Below are 27,360 nucleotides of genomic sequence, written 5' to 3'. Positions count from 1 at the left end.
CTGTGATGTCCAAGAGCAAACGCTTCTTCCCCTGGATGACCCCATGGTTGCCCCAACTGCTCACCCATTGCCTACGTCCAGAGCTGATTTAGCTCTTTGGACACAGTGGCTGATTAATAAGAGGAAAAGCAGGCACGGTGGGAGGGGCCTAAGGGGGGCAGGCACGCCAATGTGCGGGGCAAGAAGTCCCGGGAAGAGGTAGCTCCATTTGGAAACACCCCCACCAGGATGCAGATGTTCCAGCAGCTGGCTGGGCAGCAGGCCTGGCAGGAAACTGCTCCAGCGCTGACCCCAAAATCCATGCCTCTTCCCCAACCCCCTTCTCAACACTTCTGTCCGCTCTTCTCCCTCTCTTTCCTATCCCCTACTCCCTTCCCTCTTCCTACTCTTCCCACCTCTTTTCCTCCCCGTTGCTGCATTTCTCACCCACTCTGTCCCTCACACCTTGTCCCTTTCCCCTTTCCCTCCTTGGCATTTGTTCTCTCTCTCTCTCTCTCCCTCCCTCCCTCTTTCTCTCCCTCTCTCCTTCCCTCCCTCCACGTCTGGACTTTCTAGTGCTGAGTAGTTCATATGGGAAGAACAACCGACCTGGCAGTGTCTGGGTCTTTTTCTTTTGGCCCAAACCAGGAGTGCAGACACAAGCAAAATGTGTACAAGAGAAGAGGAGAAATTTCATCTAAGAACACGTCTCATCTAAGGACACATTCCATTCTCATACTCCCTCCATTTGCTAGATGGATGGGAAAAGAGAAGATAATCAGCCCATTGAACAGTTGGAACTCATAGGGCACAGACATAAAATCATTTGCCTTTTTCCCAACCCTGGTTTTCAGATGGTCCCTGTCAAATCCCTTTTCCCATCCTCAGTGATAACCCAGGCATATCTCATTGCTGTCTAATCACTTCCAATGATTAAAAAAGCACAAATGAACTGAGCCTTTTTCAGAGCTCCATCATACATCCAATAAGGCATCATCTCCTCCCTTCCTCCAACACTGGCCAGGCTCTTGCCTAAAGGACAAAGAGATGAGAAAGGGAGCTTGGTCTACTCTTAAGACATCTCCTCCTCTCCACCCCCACACCCTGCCACCTCTCATGTGTTGGGGCAAAAAGGATAGAAAAGATGGAAAGTGACAAGTGTCTTTTACAGGAGTGGTGCTATGGTAGTCCTTTGAATTGACAGGCCATTGCTACCTGTTGGCTTCTAAACTTCACTTGCTCAATCGTGGTGACCATAGCAGCATCTCTGGAGGCCACTCACAGGGCCTGCCCCTGCACAGTGCCCTCAGGGGGGAGATTCAGATTCCCCTCCACCTATTTACCCTCTCATCACCCTCTACACCTCTGCCACTGGGCTCCTCTCCCCAGGCAGCCAACCCCTTGTGGATGGACCAGGGAGGTGCTGTAAAGGGGAGGGCATGAACACTGAAGGAAGAACCCAACTTTTACATTTCAGAACATTCTTTGGCTGGTAGATCCAGGATTCTGTGTTCAGGTCCCTCACTTGCTATCTCTGTGTCAATTGACCTTTTTTTTTTTTTTTTTTTTTTTTTTGCAGTACGCGGGCCTCTCACTGTTGTGGCCTCTCCAGTTGCGGAGCACAGGCTCCAGATGTGCAGGCTCAGCGGCCATGGCTCACGGGCCCAGCCGCTCTGCGGCATGTGGGATCTTCCCGGACCAGGGCACGAACCCGTGTTCCCTGCATTGGCAGGCGGACTCTCAACCACTGCACCACCAGGGAAGCCCATCAATTGACCTTTGAAGTTAGCAGAGCTATACTCAGATTCTAGTTCGTAACTTGCTCACTGAGTGACTTTGACCAGTTATCAGCCTCTTTGTACCCCAGTTGCTTCACCTGCAAAATGGGGATAATAATATCTTCCATCCAGTGCTGCCAAATATGACAGAACTTAGCACAGGACAGGCACAAAATCAATGTCCCGTAAGTACTGGGAACAGTATTTTGCCTCTTGGAGCCCTAGTTTCCCTCATATGTAAGATAAAAAGGAGAGTTTTGAGCTCCCAAGTTCCTTTTCAGCTTTCAATTCTCTAGAATGTGCACATTTATCTCCTCTGATAGGGGTGTTAGCTATGCCTATGCTGGCAGGAGCACAGATCTCCTTCCGTGCTTGCCCAAGTATGCATATCGAATGGAGAGGCTGGGGGACTCCGATATCAACAACCCAACCCTTTGCGGATCAGTCAGCATCACTCAGGACTTGAGCTACACACCCAGGCTGGACCCCTCACCAAGCCTAAGAGAAAATAAGGATGGACAATTCAGCATTGTCCATGCCCAGTGCTAGAGATGGGAGAACACACTCTACTCAAAGGGGTCAGGACTGCCATCTGGGGATCTAGAAAATCATAATTTCTTACTGTGATATTTTTGTTTCCAAAGTTACAAACCACACCAACCACACAAGCCATCTCTAGTAGATGGATCAAAATTTTCAATACTATTTCTCTTACTGTATTTTGAGTAATTGAAGAACAGAAAAGGAACTTCTTTTGCCCAAGGTCACACAGTATCTAGAATTAAAACGCTCTTCATTCTGTAATTAGTCTACTGGCCAAACTGCCTCTAAAGCACTTTTCTCCCTCTCCTGAGCCATCCCTCAGGCTCTGCTAGGAGCAAGGAGAGGAGACCTGAGACCTTGGGGATGCCTGGCACTTTGTTCTCTTTCCAAGCTGATCAGACTGAGAGCCACTGAGACTCAGTGAGGGAAGAGCAGAGCTCAGCAGGTTTGGAATGACTCCAGTTCATAGCATTCTCCACTCCCTGGGCTCCCAGTAAAGACAAAACCCAACAACCCCAGTACACCAAAAAGAATTCAATAATATATTGGGGTTTCCCAAAAACCCATGGAGAACTTGGCCAGGCAAAGGACATGTCGACAGCTCTTTTGATGAGTTCAATGTAAATGAATTAGAAACAGATGGGCTAAGTTTCCCTTCAAATACACATGTGCTGGAGAGTTACAGCTGAGAAAATGCTTAGATCCATGCATTCCCAGGGACTGGTCAACCTCAAACAGTGGGATGTTTTGCTGAGTCTCAAACGCTGGCTTCTTCCCCTGTCCCTAAAAATAACTGAGCTGTCCAGCTGCTGGATGGATATTTTCTCTTTTGGTTTTGTTTCATTTGATTTTCTCACAAAGCACCAGGGTGATAAATGACTTCAAACCTGGTAGAATGTTCTAGAGAAATCAGGCATCCAGAAAAGTAAAAAAAAAAAAAAAAAATCTGCCACTCTGCTCACATCATTCCCCTCACTAGGTATCCTGCCCCTTGAACATTACCTGTCATTACTTACCCATCTGTCAGTGTCAACCCCGAGATCTACTTCCTCTGAGAAATCTTTGGGGATTATTTTGGTCTTCCTGGACATAGAAATAAATCATGGCAACAACATTTTGAGCACTTAGTACGTGCCCACAATATTCTGAGCATTTAGTGAATATCTAAGATAAGGTCTTTGCCCACAGTGAGTATTTTCTCTAATTAAGAAAGTCCTATAAACTTGTGAAGCAATTAAGAGATAATAACAGGTGGTACAGGGAGGTCAAAATTAATGACACAAGTATTAAGTGGCTTCGGGAATTCAGAGAAGGTGCTGTGTGTATCAAAGAGGTCAGAAATCTTGATAGTAACCAATATCTATTAACGGCTGTGTTTGGGGGAGTTTCACAAATGTTTTCTCTTTGGATCTTCAGAAAAGCCCTTTAACATAGACAGGGATTGATTTTACAGAAAGGACTCAGGAAGATTAAATGTCTTGTCCATGGTCATACCACAGGTAAGTGGTGAAGTAGGATTAGAGGGCAGACCCATGGCTTCTAACCCAGGCATGCTCGCCTTATGTCACACCACGTTTTGCAAAGGTCTGTTAAAGTCAGACAGGTGAGGTTCCCTGATGTAACTACAGCCTTATCCTGGAATCTCCTTATGACTGGAATATCCTGGACATTTCTGAATATGTCCAAAGTTGACCTTCACACTCCCACCTTCCCATTTTGCTAATGAAATGCACTCACCTGGGATTTTCTCCTCTTCTCTGCCATTTTTAAAGATTCAGCCTAAGTCTGTACCTAGGATTTCTCCAGCCTAAAATGTTTTCTCCTTTTTTAGAACAAATAGGACTTACTGGTTGCATTTCTCACTTGTCAACTAATTATGCACTGGGTTGCACATCACTTCTGTTACCTTGAATGTTTATTTAAATAATCTTAGGTTATTGTTTAGCACATCAATGTTTCTTCTTCTACAGAGATTAGTTACCTCTGAGGAGAGCTTTTATGTCTGACACATGCTCCCAGCTGTTTTGAGAGTGTTTCAATGGCCACAATGAGCAACGATGTCTTGATAAAAGTAACAGCCTCCACCCATGATGATGACTGCCAGCTGCAGCCCCAGGTCCCATCCTGCGTAGGACTGTCCACCTGAATGTTCTACATGCTTCTCAAACTCATGTTGAAAATGCTACTATCTTCCCCTAAAACTAGCTGTCTTCTAGATATTTCTCTTGCTTCAGAGGCAATGTAATTCTCCCAATCAGACTCCAAAGGTAACCATCAGCTTTGATCTTGACCCTGGACTCCTGTTGATTGTTAATTTGAAGTTTCTTATATGTGTTAAAGGGGGCCCTATCATTCATGTGTTGGATGATCTGGCAGAGATAAGGAACAGATTCCTGGGGCGGGGTGGGCTGTAAAGTGAAAGGATGAGATACACAGGTTTTGGGCTTCACCCCGCAGGCCTGCGAACCCTGTGCTTGCCCAGCTTCAAGATGGAAGAAAGAGACGGGAGTCAGCAAGAGACATCAATGGTTTAATGGGTCGGGGAGCTTACACGTCTGAAGCAACGTCCTGGAGTGACACCCCACTGTGTGCAGCAGATGGTGGGCAGGACATGGCAACAGTCCTCACTCCCAGAGGAAAAGGGAGATTGCCAGTTACTGGGGAATTGATGTCAGGTTGGCTCATCGGTTACCAAAGAAACTAGCAGAGGGGCATGCCCCTCACTGCCCCTTTGATAAGAATAACCACTAGCTGGGGCCTGGGGCAAGTATGTAGGAATGTCAGTCAAGTGAGTAGGGTATAAGTGAAGCAGTTCGGCACCCATGGGTAGAGCAGGGGGTGTACAGAGAGCAAGAGATCAGCCACTTTGAGGGGCCTGACCACAAAACAGGGAAACGATTAGACAACCCAGACCCTGTGTTGTCAGTTCACGTTGCAAGTGCCATGGGGATGACAAGCTTTGGTTGAAGTAAATCAAAGATGCTTCCTGGAAGAGGATTCAAGTGAGCCTTGGAGGCAAGGAGGGCTGAGTTGGGAGGAGAAGGTTCTGTGGCCTGCCCTGGGAAGAGGGAAGAGAAGATAAATGTATAATCCTGTTCCCAGGCATCAGAAGAGATCCAGAGGAAAAGCAGATGAGACAGGGAAATGCTGAGATCCGGAAGGGGATATGTCCAATGGGGCTGGCTCAGGGAGCTGAGAAAAAGAATACCAGAACTAATGTTCAGAACCTAGACTTCCCTCTCCCTTCTCTTTCAGAACAGAGCCAGGTGTAGTCTCCCCATGGCAGGATTCTGGGCTTGTTCTTATGTGACCATGGTACATGCTTTCAGCAGCTTCATTGTCAGCAAGAAATTGTACCCAGAATAAGCCTTCCACACCTCCTTTGAGAGCCTCTCTCTCTGCCCCTGGATTCTAACTCCCAGGGTGCCTTGGGGTGCCCCCAAGAACAAGAAGCTCAGGAGAGCCTCACAGAGGCTGGAGGATGTGGGCAGCTGAAGCCATTGGATCTCAGCCTTAGTGACTGAGTTACCTCCATGTCCCAAGGCGATTTTTCAAAGGGGCAAAGAGGAAGTCAGCCAGCTTTCGAAGTTCCCCACCTGGGGGAGGCACTGGGGACTGTCGTCAGAATCCCACCTTCCCTCTCCTTCCTTACTGTGGTAGCCATGAGAATGATCACCCTGGACTTAATGGAACATAAATGACTAAGGGCTCCAACTCCTAATATTTTAAATCCATGGACTATGGCTCAAGGACTCCCAGAGGCTTTGTAGAACTTTCCTTAAATTAATCTAAGGATGCTTCCACCCAATGTTCTCTCCATCTCCTTCACAAAGTCAGATTTGGATCATGGTCTGAAGATTTTTTTTTTTTGTGGTTGTAATAAAAATGTAATAGGGAAGAAGATTTTGTATCCTATTACAAGTTAATCACTAAAGGGATGTTGCCTATAAACTTAAATTATACATAATGGCCCATCTCTGGGAACCCTTCTTCTCAGGTAATGAGCATTAAGCTAAAATACCTTTGTTTAGCTCACAGGAAACATCCTGATTAGGCCCACCTGTGAATGACTGCAGGGAGGAAGAAATTAACACATCCCCTCTGGAGGCTGATGCGATCCAGGAAGTGCTTGACTTTACTCTCTCCCTTTTAATATAAAAGGAGCCTGAATACTAACTCAGGCAAGATGGTTCTTTGGGCCATGAGCCCACCATCTTCTCAGTTTGCTGGCTTTCCGAATAAAGTCGTTATTCCTTGCCTCAACAACTCGTCTCTCGATTATTGGTCTGTCGTGCAGCGAGCAGTATGAGTTTAGACTTGATAACAAAAACACATAATATGAAATTTACCTTCTTAACAAATTCTTAAGTGTACAGTAGAGAGTTGTTAACTCTAAACACACTGTTATACAGCAGATCTCTAGAATTTTTTCAACTTGCATAACTGAAACTTTAAACCCATAGAACTCCCCATTTCCCTCTCCCCCCAGCTCCTGGCAACTACCATTCTACTGTTTCTGTGAGTCTGACTACTTTAGATACTTCATGTAAGTGGAATCATGAAGTATTTGTCCTTCTGTGACTGGCTTACTTAACATAGCATAATATTCTTGAGGTTCTTCCCTGTTGTTACATAAGAGAGGATTTCCTTCTTTTTTAAGGTTAAATTATATTCCATTATATGATGTATTTACTGCATTTTCATTATTCAACCATAAGTGGACATTTAAGTTGCTTCCACATCTTCACTATTGTGAATAATGTTGCAGTGAACATGGGAGTGCAAAATATCTCTTCAAGACCCTGACTTAAATTCCTTTGTATAAATACCCAGAAGTGGAACTGATGGATCATTTGGTAGTTCTATTTTTAATTTTTTGAGAAAATGCCATGCTGTTTTCCTTAGAGTCTGCACCATTCTATTTTCTCACCAATAGTGCCAAGGGTTCCAATTTCTTCAAATCTTAGCCTACACTGGGTTTGGTTTGGTTTAGTTTGCTTTGGTTTGGTTTGGTTCCATTTTATAGTGGCCACCCTAGCAGGCATGAATTGATATCTCATAGTGGTTTTGATTCACATTTCCCTGATGATTAGTGATGTTGATGATTTTTCCATATACTTGCTGTTCATTTGTATGACTTTTTTAGAGAAGAATCTATTCAAGTCCTTTGCCATATTGTCAGCTGATCTTCAACAAAGGTGCCAAGGTTACACAATGGAGAAAGGATAGTTTCTTCAACAAATGGTTGAGAAAACAGGATATCCACTTGCAAAAGAATGAAATTGGACCCCTACCTTACACAATACACAAAAATCTATTCAAAATGGGCTAAAGACTGAAACATAAGACCTGAAACTGTAAAACTTAAAAGAAAACATAGGCAAAAATCTTCATGACATTGGTCTTGGCAATGATTTCTTAGATATGACATCAAAAGCTCAGACAACAAAAGCAGAAATAGACAAATCAGACAACATCAAAGCAAAAATTTTCTGCACAGCAAAGGAAACAATCAACAGAATGAATAGGCAACCCACAGAATAGGAGAAAATATTTGCAAACTATGTATCTAATAAGGGGTTACAACTCAATATCAAAAGGACAAGTGACAGGGGCTTCCCTGGTGGCGCAGTGGTTGAGAGTCCGCCTGCCAATGCAGGGGACATGGGTTCTTGCCCCGGTCCGGGAAGATCCCACATGCCGCAGAGCGGCTGGGCCCGTGAGCCATGGCCGCTGAGCCTGCACATCCGGAGCCTGTGCTCCACAACGGGAGAGGCCACAACAGTGAGAGGCCCGCGTACCGCAAAAAAAAAGGACAAGTGACTATTCTAAACCTTCCCTTGTTCCCTCCCTTTTTTATGTCATAGAGGCTGTACCCTCCTTCACCTCTCCCTGTGCTCAGAGATCAGGCAGGGAAGATAATATCAAGGATTTTATTCTCACAGAGGTGCCAGACACTGAATATGTCTCTAACATCTTCCTCCCAGGGGCAACTGCCTTTAGGAGAGTCTCGAGAGAAAAATTATAAACCAAAGTAATAAATCTCTAAGAGGTTGCCGGTGTGAGTAGAGATTTCAGGTACTTTAACCGGGGGGTAAAGGGTTTGCTTACCTTCATTTCCAAGGATCAGAGGAGGCTTCTCAGCATTCTCAACATTCATCAGATCTGCCTGCATCCACAATGGATAGGTAATATTCCTAATCCAAGAAGATTTCAGAGCATCAATATCACCATTAATATGGAGTATTTTAAAATCTCAACCAGAGTTTATTCACTGCTTTCAGAGCTCCAAACACCAAACAGTATGATTCCTCCCACCGCCACAACTGCAGAGACTAATGGAATGTGGAAAGTACTACAGATGAGCCCTGAAGTGACTAGCGATTCGAGGCAGTTCTTTTTTTCTTAACATATATCTTCCAGGATACTTTTCTTTGGAGAATAAAAGTGTAAAAAGAAAAAACTCTTTAGGAAAAGATGTTTATTTTGTTTTTACATAAAATAGTTCTAGAACTTATGGACCTATATAATGCTCAGGAAAAAGAAGAAGGAAAAGGAGAAGAAGGAGGAGGAAGAAGAGAAAAAGAAGTAGAAGGCAAGTGTTGTTTGTCTCTCAACTCTGTCCCATCTGTTTTGTATTGCAAAATTATACCACACATACAGAAAGGTACCTAAAATATAAGTATACACTTTAATAAATAATTACACTACCCAGGTCAAGATAAAGACATTTCCAGCATCCAGGATCCCCTCCAACTGCCTCTCTCTCTTTCCAACCAAAGGTAACCGTTATCCTGATCTTTATGATAATCACTTGTTTGCTTTTCTGTATAATCTTATCACCTAATTGGCATTCCCAAACACTACAGTTTAATTTTGCCTGTTTAGAGCCTTATATAAAAGGAATCACATATATATTCTTTCGTGTTCGGATTCATTTGCTTAATATTAGGCTTGTGAAGTTCATCCAGGTTTTGCACGCAGCAGTAGTTTGCTCACTCTCTTTGCTGAATAGTATGCCACTAGATGAATATACTAAATTTTATTTATCCATCCTACTGGTGATGGGCATTTGGGTTGTTTCCAGCATTGGGTTATTGCAAATTATCTCTTGGCCTATGTGTGCATGAATTTCTGCTGACTGTACACTTAAGAGTGAAGTTGTTAGGTCACAGGATATGGATATCTTCAGCTCTGGGAAGCACAGCCAAACTGATTTCCAACATGGTTGTGTCGATTTACACTCTCACCAGTATTGTATATGAGCTCTCACTGCTCCACATCCTTATAAAAACTTTCTATTAATGTTTTTTTTAATTAGCCATTCTGTAGTGATGTAGTGTTACCTTATTGTGGTTTTAATTTGCATTTTCCCTATTATTATTGATTACTAATGAAAGTGGACATGTTGTCAGGTGAACACATGGTCTTTTTGTGGAAAACCTGTTGAAATCTCTTGTCCCTTTTTCTGTTGGGTTGTTTTTTTTTTTATTATTGATCTCTAGGAGTTCTTTCTTCTGGAGTTGGTTTTATGTGTTGCAAACATCATGTCTCATTCTTGGGGTTGCATTTTCACTCTCTTGTCATTTATTTTAATAGACAGAAGTTCTAAATTTGAACGTAGGTAAATTATCAGTCTTTTCCATAGAATCAGTGTTGTTTCCTGTTTAAAAACCTTTTCCTCTTCTGAGATTATGAAGATATTCTCTATCTTGCCTTCAATAAGATTTATCATTTTGCCTTTTACATTTATATGCACAATCCATCTGTAATTTTTTTTAATGGTGTTAGGTAGGGGTCAGAATCATTTTCTTTCTTTTTTAACCTTCTAGAGATCTATTTTGTTCTGCAAGCATTTATTGAAAAGACCATTCTTTGCCCACTGCAATATAGTGTAACATTTGTCATAAATCAAGTGCTCATATGTACACGGGTCTGTTTCTAGGCCATTTATTCTGTCTCATTCATCTATTAACCTCTTACCGCAACAATACTGCACCATCTTAATTATTGTAGCTTTAAAATAAATCTTAAAATTCAATAGAATAAATCTTCTTATTCTTCTTCAAGAGTATCTTGGTTATTCTTAGCATAATTTACATCTTGTTTGTCTTTTTTTAGATTTATTCTTAGAATTTCATTTTATATCTTTGATGGTACTATAAATGGTATATTTATATTTTAATTTCTAATTTTCTAATTGTTTATGGCCGGTATTTCAAAATCAACTGGTTTGTGAGTAGTGACCTGTTTACAGAAAGCTCAGTAAAGTGATTTATAAATGCTAATGATTAATCTGTAGATTTGTTTAGGTATTTTTTACATATACAACAATATAAGCTATGAATAAATACTGACAATTTTATTTCTTGCTTTGCAATTAAAATATTGTTATTTTTCCACTTGTCATGGTGCATAGGTTAGGGTATCTTATACAATGTTGAATAGAAATAATGATAGTGGGCACCTTGGCCTTGGCCATGAGCTCAAAAGAAAATCTGCCAACATTTATACATAAAGTATTATTTTTTGTTTGTCATGCATTTTTTCATATAATTAATAATCATTATTTTTAAGAAAACACTTCATTGAGATAAGCTTGACATACAGAAAGCTGTATATGTTTAACATATACAACTTGATAAGTCTGGAGGTAAGTATATGCCTATGAAACTACTGCCACAATCTATGTCATAAACATACCCATCACCTCCAAAAGTTTCCTCCTGCCCTCTTAATTATATTAATTTTTTGTGATAAGCATGTTTAACATAAGATCCACAACCTCAGCAAATTTTTAAGTATACAGTACAGTAATGTTAACTGTAAGATCTATGCTTCACAGATCTCTAAGATGTAAAACTGACACTTTGTACCCTTTGACTAATACCTACCCATTCCTACCTCCCCCTAGCCCCTGGCAACCACTACTCTGCATCCTGCTTCTATGAGTTTGACTATTTTAGATTCCCCATATAAGTGATAACACGTAGTATTTGCCCTTTGTACTGGTTTATTTCAACCCAACTGAAAAATGGGCAAAGGAAATAAATATATATTTCTTCAAAAAAGGTATACAAATGACCAATGGGTATATGAAATGATACTCAACTATCACTAATTGGCAGAGAAATGCAAATCAAAATTGCAGGAACTATCACCTCCCACCTGTTAAGATGGCTACTTTTTTAAATGATAATAATAAATTAAAATTTTTAAAAAGAAAAAAAATTTTTAATAAATAAAAATAAAAAATAAGTGTTGGCAAGTATGAGGAGAAATTGGAACACTTGGGCACTGTTGGTGGGAATGTAAATTGTTGCAGTCACAATGGAAAACAATATGGAGATTCCTCAAAAAATTAAAAATAGAACTACCATATGATACAGCAATTCCACTCCCGGGTATATATTCAAAAAAAAATTAAAATCAGGGTCTCGAAGAAATATCTGCATTCCCATGTTCACTGCAACATTACTCACAATGGCCAAGACATGGAAGCAACCTAAATGTCCATGACTGGATGAATGGATAAACAAAATGTCAACACACACACACACACACACACACACACACACACATACACGAATATTATTCAGCCATAAAAAAAGGATATCCTTCCATTTGCAAAAACATGGATGTACCTGGAAGACATTACACTGAGTAAAATAAAGTATTGTTTAAGGTAGGGGTTTTGTACACCTCCTTTATCAAAAAGATTATCCTTTATGACAAGGAAGTTTATTTCTATTCCTAGTTTGCTAAAGTTTTATTTTTATCATAAATTTTATCAAACATTTTTCTTGTACCTATTGAAATAATCACATAATTTTTCTGCTTTAGTCTGCTAATTTGGTAATATATATTCATTGATTTTCAAATATTAAGCCAATTCTATATTTGCAGAATAAACCCAGCTCAGAAGTGACAGATTATGTCTTCCCATATATTACTGGGTTTGGTTTCCTTTTTGTTTAGGATTTCTGTCTAAATATTCAGGAGAGATTCTGGCATTTACCTGATATTTTTCCTTTCTTTTTCACAGATTTTGGTATCAAGTTTATGCTGGCCTCATAAACAAGTTGGAAAATATCCCCTTCTTTTCCCTCTGTAGAAGAGTTTGGTTAAACGGGCATTATTTCTTTCTTAAAAGTTTGGTAATTCTTTTTGATGACACTTTCTCTTTCCGAAGTTTTCTTTTTTTGGAAATTACAAAATAAATTCCTTTATTAGTTATAGATCAACTTGGATTTTCTGTTCTTATGTATGTTTAGTAGGTTGAGTTTTTTCTAGAAATTTGTCTTTTTCAAATAAATTTTCAAATTATTTGCATAGAGTTTTTATAATACATTCTCTTTTTTTTATGTTTCCCAAATCCATAATATTCATTTTTTCATTATTTGTGCTAGCTTTTTTCATGCTTACTGACACCAAGAGTTTATCAATTATGTTATTCCTTTCAAAGACTATTAGTTTCGTTTATCTTTTATTTTGTATGCTAGTTTTTACTTCTATATTTTTATTTCATCTTTACTTCAATCTTTTCCTTTGTGTTTATTTTCAAGTTTTGTTTCTAACATTTGAAATGATTTATTATTAGTTTTCAGCTTTTTTTCTAATACATAAATTTATGGACATAAAGTTTCCCTTTAAATACTTCTTTTGCCACATTCCACAGCTGGATGTATTTTATGCTTATTACAATCCAATTCTAAATAATTTCTATATTACTTTGTGACTTCCTCTTTCACCAATGCCTTATTTATTTATTTTTATTTTTTGAATTTTATTTTAATTATTTTTTTATACAGCAGGTCCTTATTAGTTATCCATTTTATACATATTAATGTATACATGTCAATCCCAATCTCCCAATTCACCCCACAACAACCCCCCCCAGCCACTTTCCCACCTTCATAACCATATGTTTGTTTTCCTCACCCATGTCTCTATTTCTGCCCTGCAAACTGGTTCATCTGTACCATTTTTCTAGGTTCCACATATATGCGTTAATACACGATATTTGTTTTTCTCTTCTGACTTACTTCACTCTGTATGACAGTCTCTACATCCATCCACATCTCTACAAAGGACCCAATTTCGTTCCTTTTTATGGCTGAGTAACATTCCATTGTATATATGTACCACATCTTCTTTATACCTTCGTCTGTTGATGGACATTTACGTTGTTTCCATGACCTAGCTATTGTAAATAGTGCTGCAATGAACATTGGGGTGCATGTGTCTTTTTGAATTATGGCTTTCTCAGGGTATATGCCCAGTAGTGGGATTGCTGGGTCATATGGTAATTCTGTTTTTAGTTTTTTAAGGAACCTCCATACTGCTCTCCATAGTGGCTGTATCAGTTTACATTGCCACCAACAGTGCAAGAGGGTTCCTTTGCTCCACACCCTCTCCAGCATTTGCTGTTTGTAGACTTTCTGATGATGCCCATTCTAACTGGTTTGAGGTGATATCTCATTGTACTTTTGATTTGCATTTCTCTAATAATTAGTGATGTTTTTCATGTGCTTCTTGGCCATCTGTATGTCTTCTTTGGAGAAATGTCTATTTTATTGGCATAGACTTCCTTGTAGTAGTCTCTTACAATGCTTTGTATTTCTGCAGTGTCTTTGTAACTTCTGCCTTTTTGTTTCTAATTTTATTAACTTGAGTCCTCTCCCTCTTTTTCTTGATGAGTCTGGCTAATGGTTTATCAATTTTGTTTATCTTCTCAAAGAACCAACTTTCAGTTTTATTTATCTTTACTATTGATTTCTTTGTTTCTATTTCATTCATTTCTGCTCTGATCTTTATGATTCCTTTCCTTCTACTAACTTTGGGTTTTGTTTGTTCTTCTTTCTCTAGTTCCTTTAGGTGTAAGGTTACATTGTTTATTTGAGACTTTTCTTGTTTCTTGAGGTAGGCTTGTATTGCTATAAACTTCCCTCTTAGAACTGCTTTTGCTGCATCCCATAGGTTTTGGATCATCGTGTTTACATTGTAATTTGCCTCTAGATATTTTTTGATTTCCTCTTTGATTTCTTCAGTGATCTCTTGGTTATTTAATAACATAATGTTTAGCCTCCATGTGTTTGTGTTTTTTACATATTTTTTCCCTGTAATTGATTTCTAACCTCATAGTGATGTGGTAGAGAAGATGCTTGATATGATTTCAATTTTCTTAAATTTACTGAGGCTTGATTTGTGACTCAAGATGTGATCTATCCTGGAGAATGTTCTGTGTGTACTTGAGAAGAAAGTGTAATCTGCTGTTTTTAGATGGAATGTCCTATAAATATCAATTAAATCTATCTGGTCTATTGTGTCATTTAAAGCTTGTGTTTCCTTATGAATTTTCTGTTTGGATGATCTGTCCATTGGTGTAAGTGAGGTGTTAAAATCCCCCACTATTATTGTGTTACTGTCAATTTCCTCTTTTGTAGCTGTTAGCAGTTGCCTTATGTATTAAGGTGCTCCTATGTTGGGTGCATATATATTTATAATTGTTATATCTTCTTCTTTGATTGATCCCTTGATCGTTATGTAGTGTCCTTCTTTGTCTCTTGTAACATTCTTTTTTTGTTTTGTTTTGTTTTGTTTTGTTTTGCAGTACGCAGGCCTCTCACTGTTGTGGCCTCTCCAGTTGCAGAGCACAGGCTCCAGACGCGCAGGCTCAGCGGCCATGGCTCACGGGCCCAGCCACTCCGCGGCATGTGGGATCTTCCTGGACCGGGGCACAAACCCGTGTCCCTTGCAGTGGCAGGTGGACTCTCAATCACTGCGCCACCAGGGAAGCCCCATTCTTTTTTTTTAAAGTCTATTTTATGTGATATGAGTATCGTTACTCCAGCTTTCTTTTGATTTCCATTTTCATGGAATATCTTTTTCCATCCCCTCACTTTCAGTCTGTATGTGTCCCTAGGTCTAAGGTGGGTCTCTTGTAGACAACATATATATGGGTCTTGCTTTTGTATCCATTCAGTGAGCCTGTGTCTTTTGGTTGGAGCCTTTAATCCATTCACGTTTAAGGTAATTATCAATATGTATGTTTCTATTACCATTTTCTTGATTGTTATGGGTTTGTTTTTGTAGGTCCTTTTCTTCTCTTGTGTTTCCCACTTAGAGAAGTTCCTTTAGCTGTAGAGCTGGTTTGGTGGTGCTGAATTCTCTTAGCTTTTGCTTGTCTGTAAAGCTTTTGATTTCTTCATCAAATCTGAATGAGATCCTTGCTGGGTAGAGTAATCTTGGTCATCAGTTCTTCCCTTTCATCACTTTAAATATATCATGCCACTCCCTTCTGGCTTGTAGAGTTTCTGCTGAGAAATCCACTGTTAACCTTATGGTAGTTCCCTTGTATGTATTTGTCATTTTTTCCTTGTTGCTTTCAATAATTTTTCTTTGTTTTTAATTTTTTTCAGTTTGATTACTATGTGTCTTGGCATGTTTCTCCTTGGGTTTATCCTGCCTGGGACTCTCTGCACTTCCTGGACTTGGGTGGCTATTTTCTTTCCCATGTAGGGAAGTTTTTGACTATAATCTCTTCAAATATTTTCTCGGGTCCTTTCTCTCTCTCTTCTCCTTCTGGGACCCCTATAATGCGAATGTTGTTGCATTTAATGTTGTCCCAGAGGTCTCTTAGGCTGTTTTCATTTCTTTTCATTCCTTTTTCTTTATTCTGTCTTCCAGGTCACGTATCCATTCTTCTACCTCAGTTATTCTGCTATTGATTCCTTCTAGTGTATTTTTCATTTCAGTTATTGTATCGTTCATCTCTGTTTTTTGGTTCTTTAATTCTTCTAGGTATTTGTTCTTTAATTCTCCTAGGTCTTTGTTAAACATTTCTTTCATCTTCTCCATCTTTGCCTCCATTCCTTTTCCAAGGTCCTGGATCATCTTCACTATCATTATTCTGGATTCTTTTTCTGGAATGTTGCCTTTCTCCACTTCATTTACTTGTTTTTCTGGGGTTTTATCTTGTTCCTTCATCTGGTACATAGCCCTCTGTTTTTTTATCTTGTCTATCTTTCTGTGAATGTGGTGTTTGTTCCACAGACTGCAGGATTATAGTTCTTGCTTCTGATGTCTGCCCTCTGGTGGATGAGGCTATCTAAGAGTCTTGTGCAAGTTTCCTGATGGGAGGTACTGGTGGTGGGTAGAGCTGGCTGTTGCTTTGGTGGGCAGAGCTCAGTAAAACTTTAATCCACTTGTCTGCTGATGGGTGGGGCTGGGGTCTCTCTCTGTCGGTTGTTTGGCCTGAGGCGACCCAACACCGCAGCCTACCTGGCTCTTTGGTGGGGCTTTTGGTGGACTCTAGGAAGGCTCTCACCAAGGAGTACTTCCCCAAACTTCTGCTGTCAGTGTCCTTGTCCTCACAATGAGCCACAGCCACCCCCTGTCTCTGCAGGAGACCCTCCAACACTGGCAGATTGGTCTGGTTCAGTTTCCTATGGGGTCACTGCTCCTTCCCCTGAGTCCCAATGCACACGCTACTTTGTGTGTGCCCTCCAAGAGTGGAGTCTCTGTTTCCCCCAGTCCTGTCAAAGTTCTGCAATCAAATCCTGCTAGCCTTCAAAGTCTGATTCTCTAGGAATTCCTCTTCCTGTTGCCAGAGCCCCAGGTTGGGAAGCCTGACGTAGGGTTCAGAACCTTCACTCCAGTGGGTGGACTTCTGTGGTATAAGTGTTCTCCAGTTTGTGAGTCACCCACCCAGTAGGTATGGGATTTGCTTTTATTGTGATTGCACCGCTCCTACCATCTCATTGTGGATTCTCCTTTGTCTTTGGATGCAGGGTATCTCTTTTGGTGAGTTCCAGTGTCTTCCTGACAATGATTGTTCAACAGTTAGTTGTGATTCCAGTAGTCTCACAAGAGGGAGTGAGCACACATCCTTCTATTCTGCCATCTTGAACAAATCTCCTTATCTTGTTTTAATTGCTTGAAAATAGTAAGCAATTATTTTAAAGTCTGTGCCTGATATTTTCAGTATATGGATACTCTGTGAGTCTTTATTTGGGCAAGTTCTTATTCATGTTGTCTTTGTCTCCTCATATGTCTGGTTATCTTTGACTGTATGTCAGATAACGTATTTGAAAAATTATTTACAGAAATAATTTGAGACCTAGAATGTCATTTTTTTCCTCCATAGGTGACTTTTTACTTGATTTTGCTTTACACTTGAGAACAATTATCTTGGATTGCCTTAATCCAGTTTCAAGTATCAAGAATTTCTGGGCTATCCAGTGACTCCAGCTAGGCTGGAGTGTTAAGAGGTTTCTTTTACTTCTACTTCACCTGTCCTTTCAAAGTCCCAACCCAAAATGAGGGTGATTTACCAATGCTTCATCTCTGGATTTTTATCTTCTCCTGAGAAATTCTTTACCACTTTGTTAGCTTTTCAGTGCCTTCAGAGTGCTCCTTTTTGTTGTTATTCATCTTTTCTAGTCCTCAACAGAAGGGTTTGTCCAAATTAATTAGTCTCTCCATTCTGGCACTGTCCAACATCTGACACCTAGGAATCCTATACTGCCTCTGTCTCCAGAGAGACCTCTGCCCATCTCCACCCCTTAGCTAGACACGTGTTACTACCAAAGGGAATTGGAAGAGCTGTAGATTGTTATCCAATGACTCAGCTCCAAGTCACCTCTGCCCCAGTCTGGCCTTGGCTTTATGTCTCAGTACTAGTAAATGGGCTACTATCTTATCCTTGTGACCAAATAATACCCACCACAGTTCTGGTAAACACATTCATGTCTTTTTCTTTGCACTTAAAGGCATTCCCTGTACTCTATGCCCTCCAGAACTGGATCTCCACCTTGCTCCTTTTCAGGAGGTTCCTAGCCTCCTGCAAGGAGGCTACAGCATCTCTATGGGTATAAACCAGGACCCTGGAACCTGCCAGTGTTCCTGGGATGCCACCTGCTGGCCAGGTCCTCAGTTGCTGACACTTGATCCCTCCTCCTGTCCTTTATAAGACTTCCCTGAGGCTGTTTGTCAGGGCATTATCTGGCTGCTCCCAGCACTCACCCTAAGAGTCTTTCCTGAAAAGCTAGCCTTCCGCCTACCCTTGCCCTTAGGTTTACCCATCTAGGGATGCTCTTGCCTTTAGCTGGGCTCCAGCTGGTTCTGTCCAGGCTGCCAAATTCCATCTGTGCACCCAGTCCCACCAGGAGGCAACCTGGCCATGACATGAGGTGAAGGACCTGAACCACAATAAGGGAGACTATAAAAGATTCATTCATTCATTCATCTACTGACTCATTTCATCCTCATGACCTGAGATCCCAGAGTGAGGGAGGGGGTAGGCATGTTTGTAAGTAAGTAAGACATAACATTAAACTTCTAATTACCAATAGTTTAACTACTCAAAACTATTGGCTTTAATCTTACCATCAAGTTGCCTTTTCAACATTGACTGTACAGTGATAATACTAGGTCTAGGAGACCATTTTGTCCAGGACTTGGCTAAAAACTATAAAACCTTACTCCTAAGATAAAGCCTATTTAAAATAAACACAGTATTCATTTTTATGTAAAGACTGTTCTGTGGAAGCTTTGCTTTATTTATTCACTGAAATAAAACATTTATTTAGGCAGGCTCTGACCTGGGGATACAGAGAAAAGGGACTGGGGGATTGTCCTTGAGGGGTTCCCAGTCTGTTGCATTGTGCTAAGGGCCATGATGGAGGGTAGCAGGCACAGAAGGGCCTGAGCATCTATGGAATAAGAAGTCCAAGAGGGCTTCTGAGCATTGACACTGGGCCTATTCTTGGCAGTCAGCAGTCAGCTGGATCCTGCCCCCATCCCCACCTCCTTCTTCTCTTCTGACACTGCTCACTGACTTTACAGATACATTTTTCAAAGTGCAAAAGCAAAATTCAGTTCAGTGGGTCTGAGTGATTGCTTACTCTAAATTAGTGGAGTTTGACTTAATGAGGTTTAAGAGGGTCATTTTTCTCCATGTAGTCAAATGAGTCCATGCTCTGCCCATGAGGCCCTTAGAATAAGACCTTGTTTTATTTCCTCAGTCTTTATCCCACCTGCTCAGTCTCCTCATTTGAAGGTCTAATTATTTCCTATTGGACAAACTGACCTAAAGTCCTCCAAAGTCCCCATCAGGAGGGCTAGCAGGACGTATGCTCTAATACCTCTGCTATATTTCTCAGTTTGTTTACCAAGGAGCATAAGCATTTAATAATCTCCAGCTGTATACCTGGTCCTTACGTATTATAGCTTTTTAAAATAGGGTTCCTATGTCAAGTTTGCTTATAATCTATGTCAGTGAAAAAGAGATATTTTCATGATACCCTAAGCAGTGCACATTTATTTATTCCACAAGTAGTTTTTGAGTATTGAGGATGTGCTGGGCATTGCACTAGACATCAGAAGCCCTAAGCCACTAGGCCAAAAGGACAAGCTAACAGAAGACTACAGTATACACCCCTTCCGAGGGCTCTTCCCACATGGGTCCATATGGTTGCACAACACCCTTCCCACACAGCCCTCTGCCATAGCTGGTTGGATTGGATCAGATCTGGGGTGAGCACCTAACTCAGGAAAGACAATCTCTGTGTTGACCACCAGCCTTTGAAGGGGTGGGCACCTAAATTGTGAGCAAATAAGCTCACTGGTAATCAGCTGAATATATCATATTTTCTCTGCTAAAAAATTTTTATGGGGAGAAAGAAGGTGGGCCTGTTGATAATGGGACCACAGAAATCACACCAAAAGCAAAGTCCTTAAGTCTTGAGTTTGCTCAAATAAGCAGAAGCTACAAGTAAACAAAAATTCCAAAATGAGACAGAATAGTGGAGGAGGTGGTTGGTCATTAATGGAAAGAACAGGAGATTATGAGCTCCTGCTTCTAAGGGGGCACCAAGATAACCTGGGCAATAGAGCAACCTGCTTGGAATCTGAAAGTCCTCCCAGACCCTGAGTATCACAGCCTCAGAATGGTCCCGCTCTCCTGAATTTCTGTCCTAGGAGGTTCAGCCTGTGCCTGTGGGAACCCCACACGATGTAAACCCAAACTCTTGTTGTGAACTGAGCATCTTCCACCTTAAGGAGTCTGAACGATGCAACAGGAGATTCCCACTCCCCAGAGCTCTGGCCAGCTGGTGGGTGTTCAGGGAGGCTATCCCAGCCGCATCCTGAGCTCTGAGTCTGCCATTCACACAGGCCGTGCCCCGATGCAGGCTGCTGATGGAGACGTGGATCATAGTTGTTAGAAACAAATTACTTATGGTGAAGCCAGGTGTTACTCTAGAGGTGCATGGCTGCCTGGGAAGAGGAAAAGGAAGGCCACTCCCTGAGCAAGACAGGATTTGGATCCTTCTTAGAAGACAGGTCATCCTTCCTTCATCACGCTCCAACCTCCTCCCATGCTCTGGCCCCACAGATCTGGGTCAGGACAAGTGGGAGGTGAGAAGGATGAGAGGTGTGAAGTGACAAACATCAGGTGACAAACGGGGAAAAGGCCACAGGACAGATTGCTCCTCCAGGGGGCACTGAAAACTGTGCCAAAACTCTATGCAAACAGAGATCATATTTATGCAAATACCCACAAGGGCTCTACTAGTTGTCAGAGGCAAAAAGGTAAGTTCTGAGGGGAGAGAGATATTGACCTCCCTACCTTCCATACAATCAAAGGATTGGAGCACAAGGCTTCAAATGTTGGGTTTTTAGGAAGCTCAGCCCAAACTACGAACAGATACGACTTCCTTTAGCAGGACCAGAGCTCCCTTTTGGGTGTAGCCATACTCAGTGCATTTAAACCCTGGACCCAGACATACCATGCCTCTTGCTGTCCCTTGCTGGCTCCACCCTGCTCTCTTCTCAGGGAAGTGCCCCATGTGACAAACTTTTCTCCCTTCTCTGCTCTCCACCCACCTTCTCCCTCACCTCAGCACCCTGAGAGGTGACTAATGCTAACTTAGCACACATTTCTTTCTAAGACAGTCAAGCATCATACACATCTGAGCAAGTACCTTCAGTGCCTTAATCTAAAAGATAGGCGTCTCATAATGAAACTCCAAGAAGAAACATACTTTGTTTTGTTTTGTTTTTGAGGGTTTTTTTTAACTTTTTATTTTATGTTGGAAGATAGTTGATTAACAATGTTGTGTTAGTTTCAGGTGTACAGCAAGCAGGGGGTGGGGGGATGATTCAGTTATACATATACATGTATTTATTCTTTTTTCAAATTCTTTTCCCATTTAGGTTATTACTTAATATTGAGCAGAGTCCCCTGTGCTAAATAGATATATACTTTGGATGGTGAGAGGCAGAGGCCTCCGTTAGGCTTCCAAAGTCAACTGCACAAGCAACCCACCCTCACCCGGCCAATGACAATGATGACCCCACCCAATGACAACTCATCCCTTCCTGGGAATCCTCAATTCTGCATGTAAATTTTTATTTCCCAAGTGGTCCTGCACCTGAGGCAACTCCCTTAAAGGAAAAAAAAAAGGGGGGGGGCTAAATTTTTAGGAAACAGCTTCCCTGGGGGCATGGCTAGGACTGGCTTCTGGAATTCATTTTCCAGCTAAGCACTTTAGAACAGTGTTTCTTGTGGTTATTAGCACGAGTGACAACAGCCTTTTTCTCCCTGAGCCACACAGATTAAGGAAACCTAAGACTACGTTTCTAAAATTGTTTCCATTTCAACCCACAGAGAATCAATACAAGAGAAGAGCATCGCCTTAAACACTAACGTTATCCAAACTCAAATTCATTTCTGATGGATCGGTGGCTGCGTTTTCTTAAGGCGAGGCCAGGATAAATATACACATTTCCTGAGATGCTTTCTCTTCCTCAGCAGCACCTCCCCCCCAACCTCCCTCCCTTCCTACACATGGAGAGGGCAGAGAATGATACACTCACATCCCGTCGTCCTTTCAGGACACAATCTGTATGAGGGAATTGGGAACCTATTTCTAGCAAAGAGGTCCTGGAGCTCTGCTAGAGCCGTCTGTTAGCACTGACTCTGTGGCTCAGGAGTCTGCAATCTGTTGGGAGCTGCCTAGCACAAGCTGCAGAGAGCCCTGGGCACAGGGTGCAGACATAGACACCAGGACCGTCCGCAGTCACTGTTCGACCCAGCCCTGCCCCAACTTGTCTGTGCTGCTGGGCTCCCTTAATTTCACCACCACCACCATGCATTCAGATGGCGCTCAGGACCGAGCATGGCCTGAAGCAGGAGGGGCTGAAGCTACAGGTCCACATGTCCAGGCTCAGCATCCAGTCATCACTGGCCTCAGATGTCTGCCTTGCTGCCCTCCTGCTCCCTGAATGCCTGTCCTCACTTTCTTATTCCTCAGCACTCAGCTCAACCTGCCTGAGGAAAGCCTCCTTCCCAAACCCCCTTGTGGGGTCGGGCTTTCTCGTCTGTCTCCCATCATTACACCCGGGCACACCTCCACAAAGGAGATGCTCCATTATTTGATGTGGCCACCTGTGCAAGGTGCATGTCTGCACTGCACATAGCTGTTTATGTACCTCCCACATCATAATACAAGCTACCTGACTGCACGGCCCATGCTTACTCAGCAGCGGATCTGAGACAGCACCTGTCACACACTTTTTATTTAAGAAAAGGAAGAAAGGAAGGAAGAAATAATTGAACGAACCCCAACTCGGACCTGGTACCCAATGAACAAACCTAGCTTCTGCTTTCATTCCTGAGATTGTAGTGAAAACTTCCATATTGTTCAGTTCCTGCCATCAAAAGATGGATTTTTCTGGCCTTTGCCACAGGATTTGGCTGTGTGATTTGCTTTGGCCAATGGGATGTTAGCAACTGTGACCCAAGCAGAGGCTTGGAAACACTTGCTCAGTGGAGCTTGCTCTCTCTTGCTAGGAATCCAGCAAACATCATATGAATAAGCCTGGGTTCCTATAGAAGGATGAGAGACCTCTTGGAGAGGGAGTCCCAGCTGCCCCCACCATCCTTGCTATCCCAGCTGAGGCCCTGGACATGTAAGGGAAGCCATTCTAGAATACCCTGCCCCAGCTACATGCCCAGACCAGAAGAACTTCACAGAATCATATGAAATAATAAATCATTGTTTTATGCCACTAAATGTTAGGGTTGTTTGTTTGCAAAAGCTAGCTACCTGATATGGCTCCATTCGCTATGCCAGCTTCAGTAACCCGTTCTCTCCCCCTTGCCCATTTCCCCACCATCCTGACCCCATTTTACTTGCTTCAACAAGCCAAGGCTTTTCTGACTCAGGACCTTTGTATATGCTGTTCTCTCCACTGGGTTTCTCTCTTCTACCTTCTGAACCTGACAGACTCCATTTCATCCTCCAGGTCTCAGCTTTCCTAGTCATCCACGCCAAACATTGTTCTCTCTCATAAGTGTTCCCTATCTCGGTACCACACTGCTGATCCAGCCCCTATTACTGAAATGTGGCCTGTGATTGCTGTACCAGCAGGCACTGCGCTTTACTCACAGGCCTGAATCTCCTTCCCTAACTTTCTGTGGGGCAGGTCAGTCCCTCCATTGGCAGCCTTGGATCTTATTCACACTAGTTCTTCCTCATCCCAGTTTTCCCAGCCCATGGCTGGCTATCTTCAAATATGTTACTAACAGAGTGACCCAACAGAAATTACAAACGTGATACATAGATAAAACCAGTTTTATACCCAGGAGGGTGAAGGCACTATCGTCATTTCTGATGCACTGGAGTCAGTTCAAGCCGACCAAAAAGCAGCTTGGAAGATCAACACTCAAGCAGAGTTCTAATGGATGACAGAAAAGGTCAATTAATTTAGCCCCACCCCATTCCCAACTGTCATGAGAAATTAGTGAGCCGAGGGAAGGTGTGCAAGTGGTATGGAAAAGCAGAAGCATCAAACCATAACTCAACAAACATGACAGAGGACCTACTGTGGGCCAGCGCTGAGATCTCCAGCTGAAAAAGTACAAAAGGAGGCAAATACTAGCATAATGAGGAAGCCAGGATCCTGTACGAAATAATCATCAATTAATCTAAGCCCCAGTGATGCTGTCCTGGGTTGTGGAGGGGTACAAGAGGATCGGGGGGGCATCCCCCCCAAATGGCAAATGGCGGGGCGAGGTGAGAGGGTTTGCTGGGAGAAGGAGGTGTGGGTGGTGAATGCACAGAGTGTGGGCTGGGCCCTAATCCAGTACAGGAAGCAGTGGGAGATGGTGCAGACACAGCTCTGGTCCTAAACCCTACATGCCTCCCTCGGGAAAGGAAAAGCTAAGGTCTAGCTCAGAAGAGAGCTACCTCACCCCACCAACAGGACTTGATAAAATGTTGGTGCATTTTATCAGGCCCATAGAATTACTGGGAAGAGCTCACCTGGGGAGAATCCACCCATAAGAATTATGTCCAGCTGCCCTCTTTCCCCTGACTCTCCTGGTTTGGACTCCATGCAGGTCCAGTCCTGGATGTTGTCCCACTCCACCTGGGCATCTTCTGTCCCAACACTAGTGGGACCCTGCCCTCACCTCTTGGGCAGTATCTGATTTTGTTCATTACTTCTCCAATATGAGTCTTGCTACCTCCAATGCTGTCCTACTGGACATTTACTGGAGTATAAAGTCATCACAAAGTTCAAGACTGTCTGCTTTATTATCCTTACAATCACCCAGCTAGAGCAGACTGGAGGGTTGGCACACTTGTCATCATCATGGTGTGTGGGAAGCGGTTGTCCACCCTCTCCGGGCGCTGTCATGACGGTCAGTCCAGCACCTTCCTGCGGAAAAACACCAGAGCAATGGTAGTGCAGGCTCGAAGGTCAGCTTCTTGGGAGTTTGGCAGAAGTCTAAATATTCCGTTGTTTTGGCTGGGGAGAAAGAGAAAGGGAAGAACAGATTATGAAAGTATCTTAGCATTGGTCTCAGTCCCAGATTCCTCATACGTGGCTGGGAACTCAACTGAGGATCAAGGCTTCTGCCCTAGGGTGTGGCCCGAACACAGGGATCTCCAGGATAGGAAACTGTCCTCTGGAGGCTGAGGACCCACTGATGGGGCCCTTTTGTAGAAGCTGTGGGACTGCACATTCAGTCACATCTTGGAGTTTTAGGATACGGTGACAAGTTTGAGCTCAGGGAATTCCAAGGGGACACTGAGTCACCACGTTCCTCTAGGAGATCTGGTGTCTGGGTTGAAGTGTGGGGTCGGGGTGGGGGGGAAGCATCCTTGGCCTGACCTTTGGCTGGGTGGAGGGATCCACAGCCAGAAAGATTATTACGCGTGGGGCAGGAATATCCAATCCTCTTTCCCAGAAGGTTTACCCTGTGAAAGGTATAACCTAATGAGGCAGTCACAGCACTGACATTTAGTAAAGAAATTCGAGTCTTATGCATTTTCAGTGACGTGTTATTATATGATTAGATTTAAAATTTTTCTCCCTGAGGAAATTCTCACTGCTCATCATAGAAAACTAACAACTAATTTTAAGTTCTTGGAAGGCAAAGGTGACATTTTTTTTTGCTTGATTGTTCCACAGCATCTAACTGCATAATTGGCAAAATAAATAATTGCTGTGTCTGGCTGAATTTGAGTGAGGCTATGTGAACACTGATGAGAGACAGAGAGAGAGACTAGGAACATTGACCAGTGTTTGAAAAGTAGCATTTATTGTTAGAATATCCTTTCCTGACCAGATTCAGGTTTGGGATAAACCAAGTTTAGTCCAGACGAATCACACCAAAACCTCTGAAGTAGTTTGGCTTAGCAGATAAGCTCAAGACTATCTATTTATTAATCATTTGTTTAATGATTCAATACATTTATTAAGCACCTACTATGTGTAAGCAGAGAATCATGCCTCCCCACAAAGTTGATGGCGGAATTGGGTGGGAGCTAGAAAATGCACATCCGACATGGACATTGCTAATGAAAGAATAGACTCAGGCTGCTAGTCAGGGAAAGAGTAAGGGATTTCTCTTTGCATCACCATCACAGAATCAAACACTCAAGGTTACCTTACATTTGATGCCAGCCTTCTGTTTTCTCCAGTTTCTGCCATCCACCTATTTTCTCCTTCTGCATTATTTACTCTGTACTATTCATTCTGACTTCAATCACATCAACCTTGTCTGGGCGATTCCAAGAGTAAAAATTCAGTGTAGATCTCAGCTCCTCCTCAGAGCTAACCTCAGCTCCATCTAAACCTGCTTCAGTCTACCATGTGCAACTGTCTATAATGCCTGGTCTAGCTCCTAACTATAATTTACCTTTATCATGCTCTATTGTTTCCTGTGGGGAACTCTAGGTCCCCAGAAACTTCCCTCAAGGGACAAGGTTTTCTCCTTCTCTTGGTCTCCTTGGATAAGACAGAGTACACAGTTGGAGCTTAAGAAAAAAAATTCTCAAATGAGTAAATCAAAGGGTAAATGAATGGATTATCTATTAGTTACTGTAGATATGGAAAGACCTTGCATTTGGTAACTGAGTCATCTACAGGTTAATTTATACTAAAATGTGAATGGTTGATGATTACAAACAGATATTTCTGCAGGATGACATTTGCATTCAGTCAGGGATCTTCAGAGTATTAGCCCCCCCAAAATATGTTACACTGAGTCATTAAGTTAGGTGAATATAACCTAAGCTCATGGTGCTGTAACCCATTTAACCCATTAACAAGCCCTGGCTCCCCTTCACAATATCATCACTATCACCAGTTGATTCGATGGTGGTATCACAAGCAGAAGTCTGTGTGTTTGGTGAGACTCAAGGTTAAGGGGCGTGTGAGTATCCCCAGCCCATGTTAGCAAGCTCTGACCTCCCAAGGTAATGGTAAGCAAGAAAACATCTACCACTACCCCACCATCACCGCACCCTCACCACCTATACACACACACACACACACACACACACGCATGCACACACACACATGCAAACATCCTTAGAAATCTCACAGGTCCCCATTCCTCTCAGCAGAGAGTGGGTTTTTAAGATAAATTCCTTTAAAGGTTGTGTGCCTGCCAGCCACCGATGCAAGGAATATAATTAAGATGGAAAACAACCAAATCCTACAAGGAGCAGCAGCAGGACAAGACTGGGTCACCTCAGTGAAA

At 42.3% G+C, this 27,360-nt stretch overlaps 1 pseudogene; it reads right to left on the bottom strand.

The window, feature by feature from the left end:
* Positions 1-27,360, bottom strand: part of LOC111181443 (large ribosomal subunit protein uL11-like) — a 77,710-nt pseudogene that overhangs the window by 15,941 nt on the left and 34,409 nt on the right.

The sequence above is a fragment of the Delphinapterus leucas genome, chromosome 14 (genome assembly GCF_059928025.1).
Source record: "Delphinapterus leucas isolate spDelLeu-1000000601 "Yukka" chromosome 14, BTC_Dleu_Yukka2, whole genome shotgun sequence".
Taxonomy (NCBI): domain Eukaryota; kingdom Metazoa; phylum Chordata; class Mammalia; order Artiodactyla; family Monodontidae; genus Delphinapterus; species Delphinapterus leucas.
This window is presented reverse-complemented; position numbering and strand designations above follow the sequence as displayed.